Below are 23,679 nucleotides of genomic sequence, written 5' to 3' on the forward strand. Positions count from 1 at the left end.
AAAAGCCCAATATGAACGAGAGGAGAGGTGGCGGGCTGAATCGCGGGAAGAACAGAGCAAGTAGCTGGCTGAAGACGATAGGTGGCGTCAGCTTGCAGACAGACGGCAAGAGGCAATGCTCCGTCTGCTGGAGCATCAAAGTGATATGCTCGAGCGTATGGTTGAGTTGCAGGAAAGGCAGCAGGAGCAGAGACCGCCGCTACAGCCCCTGTGTAACCAACAGCCCTCCTCCCCAAGTTCCATAGCCTCCTCACCTAGACGCCCAAGAACACGGTGGGGGGGCCTCCGTCCACCCAGTCACTCCACCCCAGATGATCGCCCAAGCATCAGAAGGCTGGCCTTCAATAAGAGTTAAAGTTTTAAAATGCAGTGTGTCCTTTTCCATCCCTCCTCCCCCACCCATCCCAGCTACCTTGGCAATTATCCCCCTACCTCTGTAAGGAACTAATAAAGAATGCATGAATGTGAAAAAACAATGACTTTATTGCCTCTGCAAGCGGGAGGGGAGGGGAGGGTGGTGTGGTGTGGTTGGTTTACAGGGAAGTAGAGTGAACCGGGTCGGGGGGGGGGGGGTTGGAGGGTTCATCAAGGAGAAACAAACAGAAGTTTCACACAGTAGCCTGGCCAGTCACAAAACTCGTTTTCAAAGCTTCTCTGATGCGCACCGCGCCCTGCTGTGCTCCTCTAACCGCCCTGGTGTCTGGCTGCGCGTAATCAGCGGCCAGGCGAGTTGCCTCAACCTCCCACCCCGCCATAAAGGTCTCCGCCTTACTCTCACAGATATTGTGGAGCGCACAGCAAGCAGCAATAACAATGGGGATATTCTTTTCACTGAGGTCTGAGCGAGTCAGTAAGCTGCGCCAGCGCGCTTTTAAACGTCCAAATGCACATTCCACCACCATTCGGCACTTGCTCAGCCTGTAGTTGAACAGGTCCTGACTCCTGTCCAGGCTGCCTGTGTATGGCTTCATGAGCCATGGCATTAAGGGGTAGGCTGGGTCCCCAAGGATCACGATAGGCATTTCAACATCCCCAATGGTCACTTTCTGGTCCGGGAAGAAAGTCCCTTCCTCCAGCTTTCGAAACAGAGCAGAGTTCCTGAAGACGCGAGCATCATGTACCTTTCCCGGCCATCCCACGTTGATGTTGGTGAAACGTCCCTTGTGATCCACCAGGGCTTGCAGCAGCATTGAAAAGTACCCCTTGCGGTTTACGTAGTCGGTGGCTTGGTGCTCCGGTGACAAGATAGGGATATGGGTTCCGTCTATGGCCCCGCCACAGTTTGGGAATCCCATTTCAGCAAAACCATCCACTATTGACTGCACGTTGCCCAGAGTCACTACCCTTGCTATCACCAGGTCTTTCATTGCCCTGGCAAATTGGATCACAGCAGCCCCCACCGTAGATTTGCCCACTCCAAATTGATTCCCGACTGACCGGTAGCTGTCTGGCGTTGCAAGCTTCCACAGGGCTATCGCCACTCGCTTCTCAACTGTGAGGGCTGCTCTCATCTTGGTATCCTGGCGTTTCAGGGCAGGGGAAAGCAAGTCACAAAGTTCCATGAAAGTGGCCTTACGCATGCGAAAGTTTCGCAGCCACTGGGAATCGTCCCATACCTGCAGCACGATGCAATCCCACCAGTCTGTGCTTGTTTCCCGGGCCCAGAATCGGCGTTCCACGGTATCAACCTGCCCCAGTGACACCATGATTTCCACATTGCTGGGGCCTGTGCCTTGTGAGAGGTCTATGTCCATGTCAATTTCCTCATCACTCTCGTCGCCGCGCTGCAATCGCCTCCTCGCCTGGTCCGGGTTTCGCCTTGGCATGTTCTGGCTCTGCATATACTCCAGGACAATGCGCGTGGTGTTCATAGTGCTCATAATTGCCGCGGTGATCTGAGCGGGCTCCATGATCCCAGTGCTAGCTATGGCGCCTGGTCAGAAAAAAGGCGCGAAAGTAGTATCTGATGGAGCAGGAGAAGGAGGGCGGGAGGGAGGGAGGGAGGGCGGGCCGAGTGACGACATGGCGTACAGGTACAGGAACAGGGAGAAACACAAACAACTGTCACACAGAATGGTCCCCCCAAAGATTAAACTGGAAACCCTGGGCTTAGCAGGCCGTTGATTTCACGGAGGAAGGGGAAGCAAATGAACACAGAACAAATCTATTTTTTACATCTTAAGGGGGCAGCCGACGCTGCAGCATGAGTGACAGCCATACCAGTACGATGACGATGGGTACTAATCATAATATACCATCATCTGCCAAAAGGCAAGGGGCTGCTGCTGTGTAGCAATGCAGCCCCACGTCTGCCAGCCCCACGTCCGCCAGCCCCACGTCCGCCAGCACCCAGCATCGCCCTCGGCCTCTTCTGGGTGCTTAGCAGACAATATTGGGCAATTGGCAGAAAATAGTATATTATGACTGGTAACCGTCATCATCAAAACAGTAGCATGTCTGCCCAGGTGGCCATGATTGACAGCCATACCAGTATGACGATGACGGATACCAGTCATAATATACCATCGCCTGGAAGGGGCTGGTGCAATGCAGCACTACGGCTGCCAGCCCCACGGCTATCACTCATGCTACACCGTCTACCGCCAAAAGGCAGTTAGCAGCTGCTGCTGTGTAGCAATGCAGTCCCACGTCTGCCGGCACCCAGAGGACATATGGTGACGGTGAGCTCAGCTGAGCTGAGCGGGCTCCATGCTTGCCGTGGTATGTTGTCTGCACAGGTAACCCAGGTAAAAAGGCGCGAATCTATTGTCTGCCGTTGCTGTGACGAGGGGGGAGGGGCCTGACAACATGTACCCAGAACCGCCCGCGACACTGTTTTGCATCATCCGGGCATTGGGATCTCAACCCAGAATTCAAAGAAAAGGTGCGAACCGCTTCTCGGCTCGAGCTGTGGCGCAAACGTAGTATCTGACGGCCTAGGGGAAGGAGGGAGGGGGGCCGAGTGACGACATGGCGTACAGGCACAGGGAATTAAAATAAAGAATGGTGGCTGTGCATCAGGGAGAGACACAAACAACTGTCACAGACTGGTCCCCCCCAAAGATTAAACTGAAAACCCTGGGTTTAGCAGGCCGTTGATTTGACGGAGGGAGGGGGAAGCAAATGAATACAGAGAAAATCTATTTTTTTACATCTTAAGACGACGGTGCAGCTTGACTGATAGCCCTCGGCATCTTTCTGGGTGCTTGGCAGCAAATACGGGGCGGTGTATGACGATGGTCTTCAGGCCTATTGCACGAGCTGCTGCTCAGGGAAGACTCTGCTAACGTGCGATGACCCGACTTGTAATAGGCCGGCTAACAGTCATAATACACCATTTACTGCCAAAAGGCAAGCCCCACGGCTGCCAGCACCCAGATCGCCGATGAAGGCTACCAGTCTACTGCACCGTCTACCGCCAAAAGGCAGTTAGCAGCTGCTGCTGTGTAGCAATGCAGTCCCACGTCTGCCGGCACCAAGAGGACATATGGTGACGGTGAGCTCAGCTGTGCTGAGCGGGCTCCATGTTGTCTGCACAGGTAACCCAGGTAAAAAGGCGCGAATCTATTGTCTGCCGTTGCTGTGACGGGGGAGGGAGGGGCCTGACGACATGTACCCAGAACCGCCCGCGACACTGTTTTGCATCATCCGGGCATTGGGATCTCAACCCAGAATTCCAAGGGGCGGCGGAGACTGCGGGAACTGTGGGATAGCTGTGGGATAGCTACCCATAGTGCAATGCTCCGGAAGTCGACGCTAGCCTCGTACTGTGGACGCGGTCTGCCGACTAGAGCACCTAGAGCATTTTATTGTGTGGACATACACAATCGGCTGTATACAACCGATTTCAATAAAACCGGCTTCTATAAATTCGAACTAATTTCGTAGTGTAGACATACCCCAAATCTCTGTACAACTTTTCATGAGTGATGTACCTGAGTATTCGGATTCTAATATCTAAACTGTATTGTTAAATCTATTTGCCTAAATTTGGGTTATTGCTGATTATGTACTCCTATGTATCACATGACTTTTAAAAATTAACTTTGTATTTGTGGATAATCTAAGCAGTATATCCAGATGTACAGACACTCTTTTCCCAACCTATGTGTTATATAATTTTTTAACATTAGCTTTAATAAAAGTTTTAGTTCTTACCTTACTAATAAGTACAATAACTCCTCACTTAACGTTGAGGTTATGTTATGTTCCTGAAAAATGTGACTTTAAGCGAAACGATGTTAAGCAAATCCAATTTCCCCAAAAGAATTAATGTAAATGAGGGGGTTAGGTTTCAGGGAAATTTGTTTCACCAGACAAAACACTATATATAAACTTATACTCTGTGTGTGTGTGTGTGTGTGTGTGTGTGTGTGTGTGTGTGTGTGTGTGTGTGTGTGTGTACTCTCACATTCTACAGTACAAGGCAGCAGGAAAGGAGGGAGGGCAGACAGAGACAGAGAGACACACTGTGATACTGTGTGTGTGTGTGTGTGTGAGAGAGAGAGAGAGAGAGAGAGATGTGCATTTCCCTTTTAAGTATGAAGAGTGGGGTCAGAAGTACACTGCCTTGTTAATTAGATCAGCAAGCTGAGACCGGACTGCAGCTGCTGCTGCCTGGAAGCTCCCTCTGTTGTCTGTCCCCACTGCTCTATGGAAGATGGGGTAAGTGGGATGCAGGAGCAGGGGGGAGGGGGACACCCTGACATTAGCCCCCTCTTCCTTCCCCCCCCAGGAAGCAGGAGTCTTGGGGAGTAGCTCCAAGGTAGAGGGCAGGAGCAGCACATGGCAGTGGGGGGAGGGACAGCTGAAATTGATAGCCTGCTGGGCAGCTGCTGCACAGGGAACTTAGGGGAGTGGGGAGCTGTTGGGGAGAGCTGATGCGGGAGGCTGTCGGTCCACCCTGGTTCCACCCACCCACCATGTAGCTCCACCGGGCTGCTCTTCCTGCAAGCAGTGGACAAAGCAGGTGGCTGCCAAATGACATTAGAAGGGAGCATTGCACAACTTTAAATGAGCATGTTCCCTAATTGATCAGCAACGTAACAACGTTAACCGGGACGACTTTAAGTGAGGAGTTACTGTACTCCTAAGGCATATAACCTACTAAGTGCCCAATCTCAACCTTTGCTGCTGTCTTAGATTAACTCACTTTAATTTCATCAGTCCTTTTATCCTGGATAGGTATGATGGAACATGCACTCTGTAATTACCAAAAACAAAATCTGCTTTCAGCCACCTATGTCCAACCATTACTGAGATCACTAGATGACAAACCAAATAGTTTTTTGTCATTTAATATTGTGTAATAATAAATGATCACATACAGAATACTATACTATTGACAAATTTGACAATAAATATGTATTTCAGACATTTTTTATTCTTGTCATCTTCATCAGCTATTCCATATCAAGTGGCAGGACAAGATCAGAAATAAGGATATTTGAAACCCAACCCAACAACTGCCTCCAACAACAATGGTTTAGTTTCAGCAGCTTTCTTGGTATGGAAATATTATTAGAATGAAAGATCAATGAATTCTGAAGCATGTGTACCAAGAAATTCCACTATGTGGCCAGCAATCATGTGGGTGCAAAAACTTTGGTGGTACTCAGACCACCTTAAACCTTGCCTGAGTTTGATATGGATAACACTTGATCTGCCAGGAGGCTGTGTCCTTTTGGGATTTGCATGATGACAATGAGGTATTTCAGAGGCTCAGTGAAACAGTCCTACCCTCCCAAGATGCCATTATATATTCTCTTAGAGAACAAGGAATTCTTTCTCTGAGACTCAAAAGTCTAATGTTCTCTCTAACTTTTTTTCTTCTGAGTCTTTTTTGATGCACCTAATTTTTAGACTGGATCAGGCTGTATCTCATCAAGTATTTACTCTAGGAGGCTGTGCCTAGTATTCCCCCCCCCCCCCACAAATATATAAACCCTACAAGCTGTTTCAACAGATTATGTCCATCTTAATGGTTATCAGTTAAAATTATTTAGGTTCTTCCCCACTGAGTAAAATTGTAACCTACCTTTGGCATAAATCCCATTACAATTTTTTGTATCTACATGACATTGAAATCCCTTGTAAATAGAAATAAACCAGTTTAACAATCCAAACTAACTACAAGAGAGAGTTACCCACCCTGTGCAGTAACTGAGGTTCTTCGAGTATGTGCCCCCATTGGTGCTCCACAGTAGGTGTGTCAGTGCCCCCTGCACCTGGGATCAGAGATTTTTGGTAGCAGTGCCTGTTGGACTGCACATGTGCTCCTCCCCATCTTGTCCCGTGAGCATCATCTATATATAGCACTGTGTGGTCCAACCACCCCCTCCCAGTTCCTTCTCTACTGCAGCTCTCTCTCTCTCTCTATCTTTAGGCTGAGAAGCAGAGGGGAGGAGGGCAGGTAGTGGAGCACCCACAGGGACACACATCTCGAAGAACCTCAGTTACTGCACAGGGTGACTAACCCTCTCTACTTTGAGTGATGTCACTATTGATGCTCCATTGTCGGTGACTGTAAAGCAGTGCTGTGAGTTGGAAGACTGGGGCTTTGGAATGGCATTTAATGCGGATGAGAGAACAATGTGTCCTAATAGGTCTTCTGAAGTTGCATCATGAGTAATTGTGTAGTGATGGCTAAAAATGTCTGTGGATGCACAAGTGGCTGCTTTGGAAATGTCAGCAAATGGGATGTTCCAGGAGAAGGTTGTCGATTTGTGTAGTTGATAGGTCAGGTTTATACATTGCAAGGTCCACTTGGAAAGGTGTTGTTTAGAAATGGCTATGCCTTTTGATCTTTTGGCCATTGATAGAAATAAGCATGGCAATCGTCTGAAAGATTTAGTTCTGTCGGATAAAAGGCTAATGCTCGCCTGATGTCCAAGGTGTGTAATGCCGCCCCGTCTTGGTTGCTGTGGTTTTGAAAAAAACAGGGTAGGTGGATAGGTTGATGTAGATGGAAGGAGGATGGTACCTTGGGTAAGAACTTTGTACGTGGAAAAATGTTGTATGGGGAGTATGCCATGAGCTCTCCACTTTCTCCTATCCATCTGGCAAAAGTAATAGCAACAAGAAATGCTGTTTTCATGGATAGATGAACATAAGAGCATATTGCCATTGTTTCAAATAGTCGTTTACTAAGACCGTGTAGGACAAGGATGTGGTTCCAAGCTGAGTTGGGATCCCGTATATGAGGGTAAACATTTTGGAGGCCTTTCAGGAAGCTCTTCATGAGTGGGTGGGTGAAAACAGCATGGCCGTCTATATTGGGGTGAAAGGTCATGATGGCGGCTAAGTGTACACAAATGGAGCTGATATAAACCCTAATCTTTTAAGAAGTAAAATATAATCTAAGATGAGTGGTAATGAAATGCTCATTGCTGTGGCGTGATTGGTGGTGCACCCAAATCAGAATCTTGTCCAGTTTGGAGGCAAGTGCGTTGAGTTGTGTCACATCTGCTATTCAAGAGTACCTCTTTTACTACCTCTGAACAGGTCAGCTCCGAATCCCGAAACCATGGAGGATCCATGCCTTCAGATGAAGTAACTGTGCATCGGGATGGAGGATTTGGCCTGCATCCTGCGAGGGGAGTTGTGGAGTCAATCACAGAGTGATTGAAGGACATTCTGCATGAGAATAAGGTAAGTATACCAGATCTGTCATGACCATGTTGGAGCTATAAGAATGACTCTGGCTCAGTGCCCTTGAACCTTGTTGAGTACTTTGAACAGAAGGGGGAAGGGAGGAAAGACATAGAGTAGCAGGCATCCCATGTGAGGGGCAATGCATCTCCCAGGAATCCGCGGACTAGGCCCGCTCTTGAGCAGAATTGAGGACACTGGCCGTTCTCCAGTTTGGCAAAGAGAGCTATGGTTGGGAATCCCCAGCAGCTGAATATGTGGTGTAGGGCTTGTGTTTCCAGCTCCCACTTACGGTCTTGGGCGAATCTCCTGTTCAGTGAGTCTGCTGTGGCGTTCTGGTGTCCTGGGAGTTATGCGGCTGAGATGGTCATGTTGTGGTTCCATACATCAGTTCCATAATTTCAGTGCTTCCAAGCATAGAGAGTGGGATCACGCTCTGCCTTGCCGGTCTAGGGAGAAAATGCAGGCACTATTGTCTGTCATAACTCTTATAGTGCAATGTCTGATCAATGGTAGAAAATGTCGGCAGGCATTGTGGACCACACTGAACTCTAGGAAGTTGATCTGTAGGGTGGATTTGGTTAAGGACCATCTGCCCTGCATGGTATAGGTCTGAAGGTACGCTCCCCAAATGATTAAGCAGGCATTGGTGGTTAGTATCCTGGACAGTGCTGGTTGAAGGAAAGGGACCCCAACACAGACGTTTTTGAGTTGTGTCCACCAGCTTAGAGAGTCCTTGCCCTTGATAGGCATGGATAGGAGTTTGTGAAGGCTGCGTCTGTGAGGTACGTAGTCCTTACATAATCACACCTGGAAACAGCACATATGCAATCTTGCATACTTTACCATAAAAGTGGCTGCTGCCATGTGGCCGAGGAGCTGGAGACACATCCTGGCTGAGATCTGGGGACGGGTTCTCACCGTGGATATGAGATCGACTATCACCAAAAATCAGTAAGCTGGGAGGAAGGCTCTGGCTCTTATGGCATCCAATTGTACCCCAATAAACTCCAGGTGTTGCACTGGTGATAGTGTTGATTTTTCTAGGCTTATGCAAAGGCCGAGGCTCAAAAAGAGGTCCATTGTGGGTTGTACAGTGTGAAGGGCGTCGGGTTTGGATGAGTCTTTGAGGAGACAGTTGTATCGAAATATAATGATGCCCTGTTTGTATAAGTAGGTAAGTAGTGTAACTACTGTGAGGGCTTTGGAGAATACTCAGGGAGCTGTAGAGAGTCTGAAGGGTAGTGATTGGTCCCCATGATGAATCAGAGGAACTGTCTGTGTATTGTGATGTGAAAATACGTGTCTTGGAGGTGGAAGGCTGAGAACCAGACCCCCTGTTTCAATGCTGGGATAATGGTCAAATTGGGTAACCATCTTGAAGCATTGCAGTTTGAGTAACTTATTGAGGTTTCATAGGTCTAGGATTGTTGTCCACCTGCCAGATTTCATTTGGATCAGAAAGAAAATGGGAGTAAAAATTCTTTCCTCTGTGTTGGGATGGGACCAGTTCTATAGCTCCCAGTTGCGGAAGGTGGTTTATTTCTTCTCCTAGAATGTGTTTGTGAGAAGGGTCCCTGAAGAGGAACAGAGAGGGAAGCTGACTGGGTGGTATAGATAGGAATGGGATGGGATATCCTTCATTGATCTCTAGGACCCACTTGTCTGAAGTAATTGGCCACCATGATGCATAGAAAGGAGCTAAATGGTCACCAAACTGGTGGGATGATGGAGATGGTTATAGTGACTGGAATGGGGGGAGGCTTCTTGGGGCCTCAACCAAACCATCAAAATAGTTGTTTGGATGAAGGAGTGTGAGAGCCCCTAGAGGAGTCGAGCGTTTGCGCTTCGTAGGGGGTTTCTGTCATCAGCGTCGTGTGTCATACTGTCGGTGCGGGGTGAAAAGTAGTGGTCGGGATCTCGGGGGAGTTAGGTATTTCCCCGGTTGCCTCTTTGGCGCTAGCGTATAAATGCCAAGAGAGTGGAGAGTTGCTCGAGAGTTCTTTAGGGAGTGTAGGGACTCATCTGTGTGTTCTGAGAATAATTTGGGAACCTCAAAGGGTAGGTCCTCAACAGTGGTTTGCACCTCCTAGGGAGTCCAGAGTGGTGTAGCCATGACACTTGTCTCATGACTGCGGCTCTCGCAATGGAATGGGCAGTTGTATCAGCGGAATCCAAGGAGACTTGTAAAGCTGTATGGGCCAAGAGGTTCCAGATATGAGTGACTGGACTTGCTCCTTCTTCTGGCAGAATTCCTGTATCTTAAAGTAGTTGACTTAATTGTATTTGGCCAAGAGAGCCTTGTAATTGGACATGCGGAATTGGAGAATGGCTGATGAGTAAGGCTTGCAGCCGAATAGGTCCAGTTGCTTCCAGTTTCTGTCATAAGGGGTGTTTCTTGCTTGATAGTTGTGCCTCTTTTCGTGCATGGCATTGACAACCAGGGAGTTTGGAGTGGGATGAGAAAAAAGAAATTCCATGTCTTTAGCGGGGACATAATATTTCTTGTCCTCCTGCTTGCAGGTAGGTGGGATGGATGCTGAGGTCTGTCAGAGCACCTTAGCTGGTTCAAGAAGGACCTCATTGATAGGGAGGGCTATCTTTGCAGACAAAGAGGTGTGCAGGATATTGAGCAGCTTGTGATGTTGTTCTTTCACTTGTTCCAGAGGAATCTGGAATGAGTCTGCAATCCTACGAAACAGCTCCTGGAAGTGTTTAAAATCATCTGCTGGCATAGAGGGTGAAGGCATGATAGCCTCATCATAGGAAGAAGAGAAGTGGAGTTCTTCCTGGTCCGCTATCGAGAGTTGGTCGGTCCCTAGTGGTCAAGTGATGGATGAGGATGGTGAAAGTGGGTGTTTCTGGCTTTGTTCTATGGGAGGCTTTGGAAACTGTGATCTGTGCATGGCCCATGGATCCCGGTATGGCCAATGTGGAGGGAGTGGCATGTGGGGTTGTATCCATGGCAGTCAATATCGGGGCCCTGGTTTGGGGTTGCAGGGTGCAGATAGTGAGGACATATGTAGATGACTCCTTTAGTGCCTGTCTGGAATATGAGGGTGGGACAGGGTATTTATCCTCCTCTTCCTTACTGGGTAAGGGTGGTGCCATCCTTGTAAGAGAAAGGGAGCAGTATTGTGACTGTGGAGAAGAGGATGAAGATGGAGGAGGCTCGTGTCTGTGTAGTGGCGACTCAGGCATGTAAGATATCATCAGATACCCAAGGATCTGAACTCCTGCGGAGGAGGGAGGAGCATCATCTTCACCAGTTGGATCGATGCAAAGGGAAAAGTGCATTCTCTGGAACAGTCAGCAGATGGCATCAAGGACTTATTAGGTGCTGAAGGCTTGCTTGGTGCCAAGGGTATAGTCTGTGCCAGAGGGCGTATTGGTGCCAAGAGCTTGCTCAGTGCTGATAGAGATGTCGGTGCCAATAGAGCTGCTGGTGCCCGGCAGTTTAGTTAGTGCCATGGGGCTCAAAGCCAATTTGTTTGGGGTGGTCGGCACTGTTTTCTAAGGTCTCGCACCACATTCCCTGATGCTGAGAGACAGTGCGGTTACCTGTAGGTCTGCTTGTTTACAGTCTCTAGGCCTCTCTTTAGCTCTGGTACTGGATGTACTGGAGGGTCGTGGGAGCCAAAGATGTTGAGGCTACTGACCTCATAGGGGATGATGTTCTGGTGGGTAGTTTCTCAGAAAGCAATGAGGTAGCCCATTTCTTCCCATCAGCTCCAGAAAGAGAGGATTTCTTCTTGGAAGGACATGCTGCATGAGAGTCAGTGGATGACCTAGCGGAGCGTGACAGCCGTGTGAGGGAATCACTGGTCACTGGGATCTCTCCATTGGGAGAGGTCTCAGGCAAATGTCTCAGACCTTTCCAGCCCTGGCAGTCAGATTGTGACAATGGATCACCTCTGTGCGACATGTCCCTCTCCCAGGCAATGGATGCACTGTGAGTGGCTGTAGCTTACTGGGAAGGCCCCACAGCAGGAAACACACCTCTTAAACCCAGGCAATCTGTGCATAACGATGAGGGAGAATGCTTCCCGGTCACGAAGGGTGGGAAATGGGAAAACGGAATCTAAGCTAAGAATTAACTGGAAGGGTAAGAAGGGGGAATTTTTTTTTTTTAAGGAAGAGGATGGTAAAGGAAACAAGTAACTACTAAACTAAACTAAGTGAACAGGTAAGGCATTATCTAATGACTCAGAGGATAGAAGAGCTCTGCTCCGGATTCCGTCCCAGATGAAAGGCAGTTAAAAGAAACGGGGTGGGGGGGAAAGGTTTGGGCAACACAGTGCTATATATAGATGCCGCTCATGGCGCAAGACAGGGAAGAGCGCATGTGCAGTCCAACAGGCACTGCTACTGAAGAGCTCTGATCCCAGGCATAGGGGAAGCTGCCACACCTACAGTGGGGCACTCGTAGGGACATCACTTGAAGAAGAACCTACAGATTATTTTCAGCTCACTACTGTAGCTTATACTGTCTTGATAGGAAAAAAAAGTGGAAGCTTCTTTTTAACGAGTTTTTCTTTAATGTAGATCAGGCAGTGTAGCTTCTTATAGTTGGCCAATTTAAAAGTTAGAAAATGGTTTAATTTGATTCAAGTACTGGAGCTTTGTGAAGAATGTGTTCATATATAAGGCTTTTGATACTGTCTCTCATGACCTTCTCATAACCAAACTAGGGAAATACAATCTAGATGGAGCTACAATAAGGCTGCTGCATAACTCGTTGGAAAATCGTTCCCAGAGAGTAGTTATCAGTGGTTCACAGTCATGCTGGAAGGGCATAATGAGTGGGGTCCCACAGAGATTGGTTCTGGGTCTGGGTTCTGTTCAATATCTTCATCAACGATTTAGATAATGGCATAGAGAGTACACTTATAAAATTTGTGGATGATACCATGCTGGGAGGGGTTGCAAGTGCTTTGGAGGATAGGATTAAAATTCAAAATGATCTGGACAAACTGGAGAATGGTCTGAAGTAAATAGGATGAAATTCAGTAAAGACAAGTGCAAAGTACTCCACTTAGGAAGGAACAGTCAGTTGCACACATACAAAATGGGAAATGACTGCCTAGGAAGGAGTACTGCGGAAAGGGATCTGGGGATCATAGTGGATCACAAGCTAAATATGAGTCAACAGTGTAATGCTGTTGCAAAAAAGCAAACATCATTTTGGGATGTATTAGCAGGACAATTGTAAGCAAAACACGAGACATAATTATTCCGCTCTAATCTGCGCTGATGAGGCCTCAACTGGAATATTGTGTCCGATTCTGGTTGCCACATTTCAGGAAAGATGTGGACAAATTGGAGAAAGTCCAGAGAAGAGCAACAAAAATGATTAAAGGTCTAGAAAACATGATCTATGAGGGAAGATTGAAAAAATTGGGTTTGTTTAGTCTGGAGAAGAGAAGACTGAGAGGGGACATGATAACGGTTTTCAAGTACATAAAAGATTGTTACAAGGAGGAGGGAGAAAAAATTCTTTTTCTTAACCTCTGATAATAGGACAAGAAGCAATGGGCTTAAATTGTAGCAAGGGCAGTTTAGGTTGGACATTAGGAAAAACATCCTAACTTTTAGAGTGGTTAAGCACTAGAATAAATTGCCTAGGGAGGTTGTGGAATCTCCATCATTGGAGATTTTTAAGACAAACACCTATCAGGAATGGTCTAGATCAGTGGTTCGCAAACTTGTTCCGCCGCTTGTGCAGGGAAAGCCCTTGGCGGGCCCGTCCGCAGGTTCGGCCGATTGCCGCTCCCAGTGGCCATGGTTTGCTGCTCCGGAGCTGCTGGAAGCGGCGCGGGCTTTTAAAGCTTTACACTTGTTTTGTCAAACCTCTCTAGTATTACATCTCATAAGATACTCATAAATGTAGTTTTCAGTTGGCACATTTTCTGGTACAATGTTTGTGCTTCCATTTGATTGTCATCATTTTACTCGGCATTGTCCATTGTTTCTTTCAAACAATGCCATAACTCCTCAATTATCAAAGAAGACCAGTTAGCCAGATTTTGTTCAACTTTAACAGCAACATCATCCTTATTACTATTATTCTCTCTGCCTTCTGTACAGACAAGAGGTAGGAAATATGGGTCATCTCTTTTATCATTACTTTTGTCCTAGATTTCAGGAACAGTTGCATTTAATTCTTCTCTCTCCTGAGGGAACAAGTTCATATCCATATCTTTACTTTGATTATCACTTTCTGAGGAAGACGGTCCAGAATCTTTGGAAGATGATTCTGAAAGCAGTACTAGCAGAGAAATAGTAAGTTTTGGTAACTTGTTTACAATATTCTGTCTTCCTAATTTAGTTTTCATTTTTATTGTTGTTGGGATTCCCTCTGAAACCTTTTCCACTCAGCTCATCCAGAACAAATCATACATTTCTGATTGGTCTGTTAATTTTTGTAACCAATCCCTGTACAGATCATGAATGACCCATGACCTACAAAATATGCAAGTAAGCAAAGCTGCAGCTGCAAGCTTATCACTTTACTCTGTTTACTATTTCTTTATCTACTAACTGCATGTTATTTACAAGACTGATTGTGAGTTTATGCTTTGTTCATTGTTAACCTCTGTTTCCTTACTTCTGTTTTCTTTCATTGTTCATGCAAGGTCTACAGCTGCTCCACTTGAATATTGTCTACCAGACATCTTGTTTAAGTGAGGTTAAAACAATACTAAAGAAGTGCTGTGCAGTGCTGTCATTAATAGCCAGCAACTGGTGATTAGTGCTGCCAATTCGCAACCCCCATTTCCAGCAACTGAAAGTCTGAAAAAATATTAATTAAACTTTAACTGTGAAAGCTTAAGAAACTGGGACAAAATCAGTGTCAGCAGGGGGCATAAATTATCCTTTCATTCTTTTCTTCTTAGCATTAGCATAAAAACAATCAAAATGTCCCTTGTGCCTAGTGTATATTTTAAGGATTGGAGATTTGCCCCCCCTCCCCCAGGAAAGCAGAGACCCAGCACGCACGTGCATGAACATACATGTGAACACACCCCACACACCAAAAATGTCATTACTTATTACCCAGGTTGGGAAATATTCAGTCCAGGACCAGTGACAGATAAGATTCAACATCTCATGATCCATCAAGGTTTGAAATGGGAGGTTTTTACTATTGGAAAGGGAGGATCCCCACCTTCCTGATGGCACACCCAGTACTTGCTTCTAGTTCTTGAAAGTCCTGCAATATCTGATATTTTCAAGTGCTAGAAAAACTTTTTATATACATTTTTTGAGGTTTTAAAAATATATATTAGTTACAATTCTCCTAAGCAATAGACAGCTGTAGTGATGGTACCAAGGCACTTGGCGTTATAAGTGGACAGATACACAAATATTGTTAATAAAATTGCTTTGATCATCAAAATATTTCTAAAATACTTTTTCTTTGAAATATATGGCATGTGAAGATACTTAATAGTATGGAGTGGTATTCTGACATAAAGATTTACTGGAAACGTATTTGGGATGATCTGTATAACTCACTTGTGGCTTCTTCACTTGTGAGTAGCTAGCAGTCTCAAAATCATGCTAATAAAACCTTTATATGACAACATTATTTATACATTAATGTTGTCTTGCTCTCACAGATGTGTGTGTGTGTGTATTTATATATAAAATGTATCCTACATATAATCAGTAGAAATTTTAAAAATTAAACTCCATTTGTGATGCAATGTAGATGTTTCAGGTTATTTTTGAAGATGTTTGACAAAATATTTTAGCTAAGTACAGTAGTGTAGGGATAGGATTTTCACAAGTGCTTAAGTGAGGTAGGTATCTGACTCACTTAAGCACTTGTGAAAATCCCATTTTAGATCAAATGTGGTGGGTGGTATAGGCCAGTTCCTCATCTCATCTACACTGGCGTAAATCATCTTCAAAGGAGTTATGTTAGATTTTTACCAGTAAAATCAGTGGAATTATAATGGATGACACTGGTGTAACTGAACTCTGAGTTTGGCTAAACATCTTGATAGCAATACAAAGTAATGGGTACACTTATCGAAAGTGTGTCCCATAGGCAGAAATCAAACTTGGAGATAGCCCACCATATCCCAGAATACACATCAGAAAGTCCACCAAATGATACAAGTGATCAAGGCAATAATTCCATTATCATATAAATAAAGGACAAATATATCTTAAATCATGTTCATTCTGTCTATCTCTCTATCATGTATGTATGGTAACATAAGTGGGTGTAGTCTATAAATGATAGGAGTACTTGTGGCACCTTAGAGACTAACAAATTTATTAGAGCATAAGCTTTTTATTGTGTGTATTCTAGAATTGATATGCAAACTAGACACAATCAACTCCGGTTTGAATAAGGACTGGGAATGGCTGAGCCATTACAAACATTGACTCTATCTTCCCTTGTAAGTACTCTCACACCTATTATCAAACTGTCTGTACTGGCCTAGCTTGATTATCACTTCAAAAGTTTTTTTTCCCTTAATTAATTGGCCTCTCAGAGTTGGTAAGACAACTCCCACCTGTTTATGCTCTCTGTATGTGTGTATATATATCTCCTCAATATATGTTCCATTCTATATGCATCCAAAGAAGTGGGCTGTAGTCCACGAAAGCTTATGCTCTAATAAATTTGTTAGTCTCTAAGGTGCCACAAGTACTCCTGTTCTTCTTTTTGCGGATACAGACTAACGCGGCTGTTACTCTGAAATCTATAAATGATGATATTTATATATAAACTCAATTTTCAAATGTGTGATTTGTGGCCGCAGCCCTGTAGGTTGAGCACTTTATCTCGGTGCTTTCTCTAAACTGCTCTCCTCCCTGCTGGCATCTTACCATTTACTTAGAAATGGATTTCTGTATTGTGGGTATCTGGAACTACAAGCCTCACAATATAGACCCCTATTGATGATTCCTCTGGACATTCAGTCTCTTCAGTGTTGGCAATCCAAGGTCGAACTGGCAGATCTGCCAGTAACATGCATGGTGACTTATCACAAACTCTTTGGATGGGGAGATCAGGACAAATGGGTTCTCCAAGAATTTCAGCTCAGCATCAACTTCCTGGAGTTGCAGACAGTGGGGAATGCAATAGTCAACCTCCTTCCAAGGGGAAATCCAGCCGTTCATGTGGTGAGCAATAACACAACCACAGTACTTCATCCCATCTGCCTAAACAAAACCTGAACAGGGAGGTTGGTGTACACTCTCTTATGAAACTCTACAAAATTGACATGACCGCTTCAGATGAAGACTGCTTCAGATGAAGAATTCTCTAGTCTTTCTTTGGTGCTAGAGAAACATTTGGAAGTCTTATGTAAAAGTATATAATGTTGTTCCTACCATTTCGCCATGGTATATTGGGCTCTGTCAGATATTGCAAGCTCCTCCAATACATTATCACTGGAGGCAGACAGTTGGTCATTATTTTCCCTCAGCAGCTCCTTGCATTTGTTATATCTATTCTGGCATTTTTTTTCAAGATGGCAGCTGTGGTAGCAGTGTGGTTTCTGAATTTAGAGAGGGCCACATACTCAGGTATAATTTGGATCTTTTGTGCCACTCAGGCAGTGCAGAGGAGCTGGTTTCTGGCTGTAGCCACTATATTACATTACATTCTATTCAGATTCTTACGCTACACCCATCATGGTGCTATGTGAGCACCTTCCAGAAGTGCACTGAGTAATGTGACTAGCATCTATTCTGAGATTTTTTGCTCTCTACATACTTCCCTTTCTCACTTCCCTCATCCCAGGGGGAAAAAATGTATAGTGACCTTTTAAAATGTAAATATATATGTTTGGCTCTTTGTTTTTATAAATGAAGATCAGGTCAAAGAAGTGTGCCTTGCACTTAGAATGGAAAATGATGAGGTTTGTAGTAGTTTTTTGATGCTACAGGAGTTCATTCTATTGTCTTGTACTAGCTCCTATGAAACCTCTGGCTCTGACAGTTCTCAGCTGGCATCTGGTCTGTTAGGAAGCATATACTATGGGTGTAAGAGCAGTTTCTAGGCTTCCCTAATTTATAGTCAGGGCCAAGGCTAATCTGGTGCAGCCTACAGAATATGGGACTATAATTTTGCCTTGAGGAGCTCAGGAACAATAGAGCATCTGTCTGTAGTTCTTAAACCTGAGTCAAACATACAGGCAACTGTATATTTTCTCTGTCTCAGTGTGGAAGAACTCCTGTGGCATTTTGTGTATGGCAGATGGATGTTGTATGAACTTCAGGGATGATCACAAAAGTGTTGGCTTTATTAAAAACTGATTTCTACATTATTTCCTTGAACAGTTCCAGGACTTAAATTATAATCTCTGTTATGCTATTATGATGGAGTCAAGAACCTTCTAACAAAAGATAGTGAAATCCTGTTTATTTTCCAGCAGATGCCTAAGTAGAGTTTCACCAGGTCACAACATCTTGAATAAACTGTACAACAGTCCAGAGTAATTCCTTTTTGTTTGCAGTGCAGCTTGGAGACAGCAGAAGAGGGGTGCTTGAAATGGCCAGCCAGCTCTTCCACAAATGGTTGTTTTAATAATGTGTCCTTGAAGCAAGGTGCAGAATCTGAGCAAGTTATCACCAATGAGTATCATTAAAAGCTTTTGTTAAATTAATTCTGTTGTTTCTTCTTCAAATAGATGGAGACGTCTATTCCACTTAGTGTGTGCACACCTGCAGTGTCAGAGCTCGAAATTTTGCCTAACAGTACCTGAGAAGGGCAGTGCTTGTGGCTATGGCCACTCCCCTGGCTATATGAGGTAGCATTGCCCTGATCCCACTCAGTTCCTTCTTACTGCCCATGGCTGGGGTTGGAGCTCTGTGTGGTTGTGGCTTCACAACCTCACAAATAGTCTGGTTTCTTATTGTATATAGTTAGTAGTTTGTTTCCCCAGTGATGCCCTAACTGGGGTTTAAACATTGTCCTTTGAGTGGAAGAGTGATCCCCAGCAGTGGTCCCCACATGCGGTGCTTGCTCTGTCTCGGTGAGGCCCACCTCAAGGAGCATTGCGTGATCCGAAGATCATTCAAGAAAAGAACTGAGGTGGCTTGGGACCTTTGCGTCAAGCAGCAACTGCTCGAACAGGCTATGGGGCCTGATCCAGTACTGAGGCCTCTTTGGGCTGAAGATCACCCTCTGGCTCCAAGAATGCTGCTGCTTCATGTTCTGGAGCAGGCACCTCTCCGAAGAAATGGAGGAGCTGTTCCCCGTCAACTGCGCTGAGAAAAAGGTTGCAGAAGACCAATCAAGATCTCACTCAGTTTTAGGGCAACTCTTCTGCCTCCCCAAGTAAAAGTACAGGCATGGAGCCAGTGCTGGTGTGGAGTTTGGTGCGGTTACATGTGACGCTTCCCTGAACTGAGTAGGGAGGTTAGAAATCCTGTACTGTTTGGTTCTGGCTCTGGCTTCTGGGCATCTCTCAAGTCTGGTACTAATGAGGGAGACACCAGTACCAAGTATTTCCAGGTCAATGTACCAGGCAGCCGCAGACCTCCTCTGCCTTTCGGTCCTGACCTCACTATTGGTCCAGGACTTTCTTAGGGCTGCACCATTTATAGCCCCTCTGTCATAAACAGACAGTTAAGGATTAATTCCTCTTTTACCTGTAAAGGGTTAAGAAGTTCACATAGCCTAGCTGACACCTGACCAGAGGAACCAAATGGGGGGACAAGAAGTTTTCAAAGAGGGAGGAGGGAAATCAGTCTTTGTATGCCTTGTAAGGTATTCTGAAAACTCATAACTTGCTGGTCAGTATTGTCCTGATAATGCTGACGCACATACTTTATATGTGAAGTTATAAGATTCCACTGTCTGGTGATCTTAACACATGTTCAAACTGAAGTTGGCAAATGGGTCTGTCTCAAATAACAGAATGTGTGCTCAGTAAGACTGTTGAGAGCATGTAGCAAAAAACTTTGCTTTGAATTTAACATAGTTTAAATTAGGCACCAGTTGCATTTAATCTTTATTTTTCTTAGAACTATTTCTGACTTCTACGTCTTATTATTTGTACTCACTTAAAATCTATCTCTTTGTAGTTAATAAACTTGTTGTTTTATCTAATCCAGTGTGTTTAAATCAAGTGTCTGGGAAACTCCACGTAGGGTAACGATGTGTGCATATCATTTCAATTAATAAAAGGACGGACTTTATATAAGTTTGCATTGTTCAGGAGAGGGCTATACAGCATAGGACATACATTTCTGGGGGAAAATCTAGGAGTCGGGATATGTTGAGGTCACCCTGATATAGAACCAAGGCTGGTGAGAGCCAAGGTGTGGCTGGCTAGCTGCAGCACACACAAACATAGCTGGGAGTGACTTGCTATGCTGGAGGCTGTTTGTGAGAAGCACAGACTAGAGGCTACAGCAGTAAAACAGTGTAATGGGTACCCCAGGTTAGAGGACAGGAGTGACACAGCTACGTATGAGTCTGGATTGTATCCTGGGTATGTCATAATGCTACCTGAAGTCCTTGAGGATGGACACACCGGCAGCGCAGAAGCGCCACTATGGCACGCAGCAGCAGCAGCAGCATCTCCTGCAGCACCCATTTTCTCAGGCTTTCCCTCTTCCAAAGCAATGGGACTACCCCAGAAAGAGGGATAGATTCCACAGGAGAAAGCAGTCAGGCTTGGAGGTCAGCCAGTCCACACGCCTTCCCCCCTGTGCTGTTTAATGCCCATTTTGACTCCTTGGTCCAGAGCACTGTTCCAGTTGTTGCTTCTCCCTCCTCATCATCCCACCCCTTTGGGGACAGGCTGGCCTGCTTTCACAATGCATGGGGCTCAATCAAGTCCAACAGCTGGATCCTAGACACTGTCAGATGGGGGTTATGCCATCCAGTTCTTCTCCACACCTCCTCCCCATCCTCCCTCCCTGTCCCTCTTCAGGTACCCCTCTCATAAGATTCTGCTCCATGAGCAGGTCAGCTCTCTGTTGGCTTTTGGGAGCAGTGGAGAAGGTTCTGCTGAAACACCAGGATGATAGCTTCTTCTCCCGGTACTACCCAAATCCAAGGGAAGGATGAGACCCATCCTCGACTTTTGCGGCCTCAATAAATATATCAGGTATACGAGGTTCCGAATGGTCACTCTATCAACTATCCTCTCTGCATTGTCTCAGAATGACTGGTTTGCCGCTTTGGACTTTCAGGATGCCTACTTTCATGTGGCAATTTTACCTAGCTGCAGAAAGTTCCTTCTCTTAATCATGGGAGAATGCCACTTTCAATACATGGTCCTCCCATTCAACCTCTTTTCCACCCCTGAGCTTTCACCAAATGGATGGTCATGGTTATGACATATCTCAGAAAAAAAGGGAATCCAAATCTTCCCATACATCAACAATTGGTACTGAGGGACACATCCAAAGAGGAAGTTCTCTCTCACATCAGCGCTATATTGCACTTGCTCAACCGTCTTGGTCTCCTCAACACCGAAAAGTCAACCTTGACTCTCACTCAAAAAATCGAGTTCATTTAGGCCCTGTTAGATTCCATTACATTGAGAGCATTCCTACTGACCAACCGTTTTCAGATAATTTAATGTCTTTGCCTCAGTCTGCAACCTCAGTCTTCCATGATAGTTTGAATGTGTCTGAGACTGTTGGACCACATGTCCATTTGCACACAGTTGGTCCAGTTTGAACATTTGTGCCTTTCCCCCTTTCAAATGTGGCTCAGGGGCAGCCTACATTCTCTGTACAGACTGGTTTGTCTATCTCCACTAGTCCTGGATTCCTTGCAGTGGTGGATGTGTCCAGAGAGCATTTGCTAGACCATTCCCTTCACCCGACCCTCAGCAACCAAGTCAGTGGTTACCAACGCCTCCCTGCTGGGTTGGGGGACTCACCTGGAGTTGCTGAAGGTACAGGGACTATGGTTGGAGCAGGAGGCCTCACTCCACATCAACATGCTGGAGCTTCAGGCCATCCACAATTCATGTCACACCTTCCGGGAGCAGGTCAGACGCTCAGCGGTTCACATACTTCTCAACAATATCACCACAATGTACTATGTGAACAAACAAGGGGAGCACACTCCAGGGTGCTCTGCCTAAAGGTGATCAATCTGTGGCAGTTTTGTATCCAAGGAGAACATTACTGTCATAGCGGAGCCAGCATAATTGTCTGCCTTTGACTACAACTTAAATGATACTGAAACACTACACCCCGAAACAAAAATGACTGGCAGTCAAGCAAGCTTATATAAGTGAGAGAAATTAAATTTTAACAAAAAATACAAATTAACATCTTCCTCTAAGCCTCCCCATGTGACTATTCATATATAGGTCTTTTAGACTGTCACTTCTTTGAGGCACGGTCTATTTTCATATATCTCTTTTGTATAATCCCAAGCAAGTTGGAAGCATATAACATTAAATAATAGAGATCAGATCTGAAAATTGTACTCTTTTTAAAGTTTTGGCACTGGTTTTCATTTGCTGAATTTTCAATTCACTTTAGATTTGTTTCAGTTTTTAGAACAACCTATTTAAATTTAAAAAGTGATTATGTTGTTAGTGATTATGCAAGTTTTGTAACCTTAACTTGCATTTCTTTTGCTTTCTTTTGTATGACATTAGCCATTTTCATATGCAGTTATCAAATGTGTAATTTTAAATCATACCGAATTACAGAACAATGTCATTTGGAAACAGCATAGAACTCTCACAATGTATCGTTCTTTTTAGTTTTTGCTTGAATAGAAAATCTACTATAATCTAAACCTGGAAATATTTTGACATGTTGTTTTCGGGCTGAGCAAAGTGAGGTTTTATACTCAATTCAACAGCATTTCTCCATCTGTAACATGATAACTTTTCAATATTGCATTCAATAAAGTCCAAGATTTCAGGTATGTTCTAGGCATCAATGGGCAGAACTCTATGGATTTTGGTGAAAATCAGAAAAACAACCAGGGAAATGGGGGAGGGGAAACACAGAGCCCCTTGCATCAGGTTAGCAGAGCTAGCAGTTTAAAGCACCCCTGAAATTGTCTATGGAGCAAAGAGCCAGTTGATGGCAGCCATTTATACCTTCCAGCATAATAGTATCTCCCCATCTCAGCTCTGCCTATCCTCCCAATACAGTTCAACATGTTGACCCCCTAAATGACTCATCTCTCAAAGCAGGTGTGGGGAATGGGGACACAAAGATTCCCGGGTGTAGGGGGGAATAGGGGGCACACAGAACCATTGGTGGTGATGAGAATGGAGAACCCTGGTATGGGGGAAAGAAGAGAATGGAAAGCACACAGCTCCTTGTCTGGAAAGGGAGAATGGAGGACAATGACACTGGGGAGAGGGACATGGAGGACACACATCCCTGGCATGAGGGTGGGTGTAGGGAGTCCCTGAAATAGAGAGGGCTGGGTGGAGGTGACACACAGAATGCTTGTCAGGAGGAATGGAGGAGCAACGAAGCGTGCAACCCTCTAGTTTATTTTCAGTTTAAACTGAGTGAAATGTATAGTGTATAAATATAAAGCTGATTTGGGGAAGGTAAGTGGCATACTGGAATACTTCTAAAGACTGAGGTTCAAACCTGACTTAGCCAATAACAAAAGCTAAGTAATTTCTTGATTCTCAGGATGGTCATGTAGGAACTTCTAAGGTTATGGAAATAATTGATTACAGTAATAGGTCACTCTTCAATAATGCAAATCTGAAAATCAGTCAGATTGCTCTTTGGAATGAAAGTATACATTCCTTCTGACATGGAGCTCGTACATTGGCAGGCCCTAGGGGCATATGGATCACCTCTTGAGCTATTAACCTGTTGAGCTGTTCACATTTATTTTTTGCAAATGTGTAGGAAGATAGACCCTATTGATTGGAAGATTGGTATCCAATCAGAGCCTTGATTGGCTTGATGTTTCTCTACTCATTCTCTTTGGAGCTACTGCCACTGGTCATGCCCAGAATAGTTTGGAGCTCCGACTCTGTTTGACACGTTACAGATATATCACCGAAATGGGATAGTTCTTTTCTCTCTCTGTAGTCTCCTGTCTCC

At 45.1% G+C, this 23,679-nt stretch overlaps 1 long non-coding RNA gene across 1 annotated transcript in view; it reads left to right on the plus strand.

Moving 5' to 3' along the window:
• LOC117878794 overlaps positions 1-23,679 on the plus strand; it is a 144,755-nt gene that overhangs the window by 102,508 nt on the left and 18,568 nt on the right. The window contains exon 3 of the long non-coding RNA XR_004646093.1: positions 7,504-7,650. This is a non-coding gene — a long non-coding RNA (uncharacterized LOC117878794). The remainder of the gene's footprint in view (positions 1-7,503; positions 7,651-23,679) is intronic.

This window comes from Trachemys scripta, chromosome 1, assembly GCF_013100865.1.
Source record: "Trachemys scripta elegans isolate TJP31775 chromosome 1, CAS_Tse_1.0, whole genome shotgun sequence".
Classification (NCBI taxonomy): Eukaryota; Metazoa; Chordata; order Testudines; family Emydidae; genus Trachemys; species Trachemys scripta.